The sequence below is a fragment of the Strix aluco genome, chromosome 36 (genome assembly GCF_031877795.1).
Source record: "Strix aluco isolate bStrAlu1 chromosome 36, bStrAlu1.hap1, whole genome shotgun sequence".
NCBI classification, from domain to species: domain Eukaryota; kingdom Metazoa; phylum Chordata; class Aves; order Strigiformes; family Strigidae; genus Strix; species Strix aluco.
The window spans coordinates 269,210-274,310 of NC_133966.1; the positions used below are offsets into that span (position 1 = coordinate 269,210).

At 53.2% G+C, this 5,101-nt stretch overlaps 1 pseudogene; it reads right to left on the bottom strand.

Annotated features, from left to right (window-relative positions):
• Positions 1 to 2,405: 2,405 nt before the first annotated feature.
• Positions 2,406 to 4,520, bottom strand: LOC141917254 (olfactory receptor 14A16-like; annotated as a pseudogene).
• Positions 4,521 to 5,101: the final 581 nt, after the last annotated feature.

The window sequence follows — 5,101 nt, forward strand, 5'->3', positions numbered from 1 at the left end:
TAGCGGCGCGTGAAGCTTGTGATAGAGTATAAATTGCTGTGTAGCCTTTAATAAAGTGGCATCAACTTGATCAAATTGGTCGTCTAAGTTGTGTCTGAGACTTCCGCGTCGGCATAAAGTAGCCATTTTGCACAATTCAGTGTTTGTTGTGTCCATCTCAACAGCGACAATAAATGTCTGTGGGCACCTTGTCTGTCTGTTCATGCCACCAGGGGCACAGACCATCTTCCTCTCTCCTCCACCTACATGCCACTTCTCCCTTCCATGATATCTGTGTTTTCACCAAACATGCACTGCAGCGTGTCCTCTCCCTTCATGGTCAACACAGCTCAGCTAACATTGGTGGTGTCCTCTCCCGGGCACTTTCCAGCCCAGTCCAGCTACTCTACATGTCTTCCCATCTCCCCTGCCTGCTCCCCAGCTTAGCCCCACAGAGAAGCCCAGTCTGGGCTGCAGGGTGCTGCAGAGCTCTGGGCACTCACTCCACAGCCCCAGCCCCTCTGAAGGGCACAGCAGCTGCTGGGGGGCAGAGGAGGGTCTCAGCCTCCCCATCACCCCAGGGATGGAGGATCACCATAGCATGAGGAAATGGAGGTCAGTGAAACTGCAGGACTCCTGCTCTCAGGTCCGGGAGAGGCAGGACCCAGGTACCACAGACTGACTGTGCCCCCTCAGTGTCAGGCCCTCTCCCCAGGCCAGCACAAAAGTCCTGGCCAGGTGAAAGAAGAGCTTGCCCTGAATTGGTGCCTGCAGAAAGAGGTTTCTCTTTTTCATGGATTCCTCCCTGCAGGCACAGAAATGCTCCCTTGCTCTTCTCCAGCAACATCCCTGTTCCCCAGAGAGCCTTTCCCCACATAAGTATGTCCGTGATGACCTGCCCAGCTGTTCCTGGTTTCCTCCCCATGCTCCCTGCAGGGCCCCAAGCTGGCAGTGCTGCTTTGCAGAGCAAGGGGTCTGTGGTGCCCTGTGGACATGGGGTGACCCTGCACTGGCCATGCTGGTGGGGCTGTGGAACAGAGCTACCCAGACAGGCTTCACTGCTGTTGAGGCCCTTTCCATCTTTCCTGGATGGCTCAAGGGCCAAAGACGGGACTGGCCAGGACTATGTGGTGTCTCCAATGGCACAGAAGGCAAGGGAGGGCTGCACTAGATCCGGCCCATGGGCTTTCCAAGAGGCTGTCCTGAATCACTCTCCAGTCTTGTGGCCGTTTGCCTGCTGGCTCCTCACAGCCTCTCCTGCAGTCCCCTCGTTAGCCCATGGTGTCCTCAGGTTCACATTTTCCTCCAGGAGACTTCACTTTGGATGGTCATTTTCTTCATGAGGAGATACTCACTGTCCTACCAGACTCTCACATTGTCCCTGGAGACCCCCTGAGATCTCCTGGCAGCTCCTTTAGTGTATTGCCAACACCACCTTTGGAAGAGGCATCCAGACTTCTCACCCTGCCCTGTGGAGCCCCTTTGTTTATGGTGGTGCTGGCATGGAGGCCAGCTCTGACACAGTGGTTCACATGGCCTGCTCCTGCCTGCAGCCACAGGGGTGCCACTGTGGACAGAACAGGACTGTCAAAAGCTACACCAGAGCTTGGGGGTGACACAAATGCAAGGGCACAGCAGGACTCTGTGGAAGTGAGGAGAAACCAGCACTGAGAAGACCACGTCCTGCTGCTGTACTTGGCCGTGGCTCCAGGGAAGCAGCAGCCCCAGCTCACAAGCAGCAGGGAGGCACTGCCCACCGAGACAGCGAGGGACAGCCCTGAGGGCCACTGGGGCTGCTCCTCCATGGGGCAGCTGGGCCCTTGGCTCCTGAATCCCTTCTGCCTGCTGGGTCTGGGCCCCCAGCTTCAGACGAGATCTAGGACATGGGAGTAGAGGTTAATGATTACTTTCTGACCAGCCCATTCTTCCAGACTGTCCAGGTCTCTCTGTGAAGGAGCTCTGCCTTCTGACGTGTCTACCTCACCACCCCATGTGGTGTTATCAGAAAACATTTTGAGGGTTATTTCAACCCTGTCATCCAGATAATTTAGGAAGATGTTGAACAGTGTGGGGACCAGTATCATTTCCTGGGGCATCCAACATGTTACAGGCTTCCAGACTGAGTAGAAAACATTGATCACCACCCTCTGAATGCAGCTTGTTAGCTAATTTCCCACCTACCTCACAGAGCACCCCTCTAATCTGTATCTTGCCCATTTTTCTAGGAGAAGGCTGTAGGAAGCAGTGTTGAATGCCTTACTGAAGTCCAGTAAACAATATGCACTGCTCTCATGTTGACAGAAGATGTTATTTAGTGGAAGAAGGTGATCAGATTATATTGGCATGATATGGCCTTGGTAAATCCGTGGTGGATTTTTCCAATGACCTCCTTCATTTGATTTGTGACAGCTGAAAGGTTCCTTGTCTCAGTCCCTCAGAGAGTCCTCATTGCCCCTTCTCCCCACAGCCATGTTGCTTTGAAGCTCCTCCAGCATCTGACCCCTGCCCAGACCCAGTCGTGTCCCATACTGGTCTTTGCAGACAGCCTTGCTCCTGGGTCTGCCGGGGTCTGGGCCAGGAGAGAGGCTGGGCAGGACTGGCCATTCCCCCCATCCAGGCACTGAGACCAGCAGGAGGATGGAGATGGTCTCACAGAAAGACTCCCCCATAAACCTGGGGTGAGCAGCCAGTGCTGGAAGTGCCCAGTGAGAGATGCTGGGGGGTGATGAAGGCCCTGGGTCACATTCCTGGTCTGTCCATGCCGCGAAGGGCACAGACCAGCCTCTTTCTCTTCTGCACCTGCATGTCTTCGATCCCTTCCACAAGCCCTGGCTCTGCACCACAAATGCCCTGGTGTGAGTCCTCACCCTGCATGGTCAGACAGTGCGAGTTATATGCTGAAGGTTTTCATTCCCTGGTACTTTCCAGCCCAGCCCAGCTCCCTCCAAGCTCTCCCACCTCCCCTGCCCTCTCTCCACCTCTCCCCACAGCACAGCCCAGTCTGGGATGGTCCCAAGGCAGTGCCCACTGCAGGGTGCTCTCGTCACTCACCCCAAAATCTCAGCCCCTCTGAAGGGCACAGCAGCTCCTCAGGGGCAGAGAAGGGTCATCCCCAGACATGGGAGGCACCCGTGGAACAAGGAGAAGGAGGTCAGGGGCAACCTGAATCCCTTGCTCTCCTGTCCAGCAGATCCTGAGGGGTCTGCAGCCCCTCCATGCCATCCCCTCTCCCCAGACCAGCACAAGAAACTTAATCTGGTGCAGCCAGAAAGGTGTTTTCATTCCCCATTTATTTCTGCCCTGGTAAGGATGGTTGTAAGACAAAGAAGTCATGCATTCATTTATTTTGCTTAAATATACAGAGAGCCTGATTCCTCCTTTAGACAATGTCCCTGGGTCACATAAGATGGGTGGATACTGATGCAGGAGGGAGTGAATAATGGAATTTATTTGCAGACCACATCTTCACAACAGGAAAAAGGAAAAAAAGTATATAAAGAAGGAAAGAAATGCTTGGGTTGTCATGACATACACTGGGAGGCATTTGCAGAGAAAGGTTGACAGTCTATGACTGCTGAAAAGCATACAATCAGTTTCCTCAGGGTGTCCTTGATCTCCTGGTTCCTCATGCTGTAGATGAGGGGATTCACTGCTGGAGCTGCCACTGAATACAGAACTGCAACCACCAGGTTCAGAGATGGGGAGGAGATGGAGGGGGGCTTCAGGTGGGCAAACGTGCCAGTACTGATAAAGAGGGAGACCACGGCCAGGTGAGGGAGGCATGTGGAAAAGGCTTTGTGCCATCCCTGCTCAGAGGGGATCCTCAGCACAGCCCTGAAGATCTGCACATAGGACACCACAATGAAAACAAAACATCCAAAAAGTAAAAAGGCACTAACCACAAGAAGCCCAACTTCCCTGAGGTAGGAGTGTGAGCAGGAGAGCTTGAGGATCTGGGGGATTTCACAGAAGAACTGGTCCACAGCATTGCCCTTGCAGAGTGGTAGTGAAAATGTGTTGGTCGTGTGCAGCACAGCATAGAGAAACCCAGTGCCCCAGGCAGCTGCTGCCATGTGGACACAAGCTCTGTTGCCCAGGAGGGTCCCGTAGTGAAGGGGTTTGCAGATGGCAATGTAGCGGTCATAGGCCATGACAGTGAGAAGAAAATACTCAGCTGACATAAAAAAGAAAAAGAAAAAGACCTGTGCAGCACATCCCATGTAGGAGATGTCCCTGTTGTCCCAGAGGGAATTGGCCATGGCTTTGGGGAGAGTGGTGGAGATGGAGCCCAGGTCGAGGAGGGAGAGGTTGAGGAGGAAGAAGTACATGGGGGTGTGCAGGTGGTGGTCACAGGTGATGGCGGTGATGATGAGGCCGTTGCCCAGGAGGGCAGCCAGGTAGATGCCCAGGAAGAGCCAGAAGTGCAAGAGCTGCAGCTCCCGTGTGTCTGCAAATGGCAGGAGGAGGAACTCAGTGATGGAGCTGCTGTTGGACATTCATTCACTCTGAGCATGGGGGACTGTTGAAAGAGAACACACTGATAAATCAGGGCAGGTTTTCTTGAGTCAATGCTATGCTATTTTGTAAAACATCCTTTCAAAATTATTTCTCTTTCTTTGGGGGAATTTAATTCAACTCCTTTTTTTGAGCTGAGGTTTGTGCTGCTGAGTGAGGGCACTTTCTCTGAAGGGGCGGAAGAGAACATCTTTTTCTTTCCTCTCAGCCTGAACATGGGGGAGCCCTGAGGGACAAAAGGGCTCCCTGTGCCCTTGTGTGGAGTCAGGAGAGCTGGTTTGCCCACAAGTGACCTGCTGGTCACCATGCAGGTGCCTTGAGCTTATTACACCTCTTTCTGCTGGACGATGATCTCACTAACAACATAGGTGAAGAAGAAATTGTACTTTTGTGAGCTCAGAAGTGTCTATTTTCTATATTTCTCCAAACTCTTCTCTCCTTCCTTGTCCAGCTGAGAAAAGGGAAGGATGCAGAGGGGTCACCTGGCTGTCTGCTGCCTGGAGTTGTCTCTGCAGGAGCTGTTTTTCTCTAAGTCTACTCCCTGTCAGTGCTCACAGTCCCCATCCCACCCACTGTGTTCTCAGCTCTGCCCTGCAGACTTCTCCTG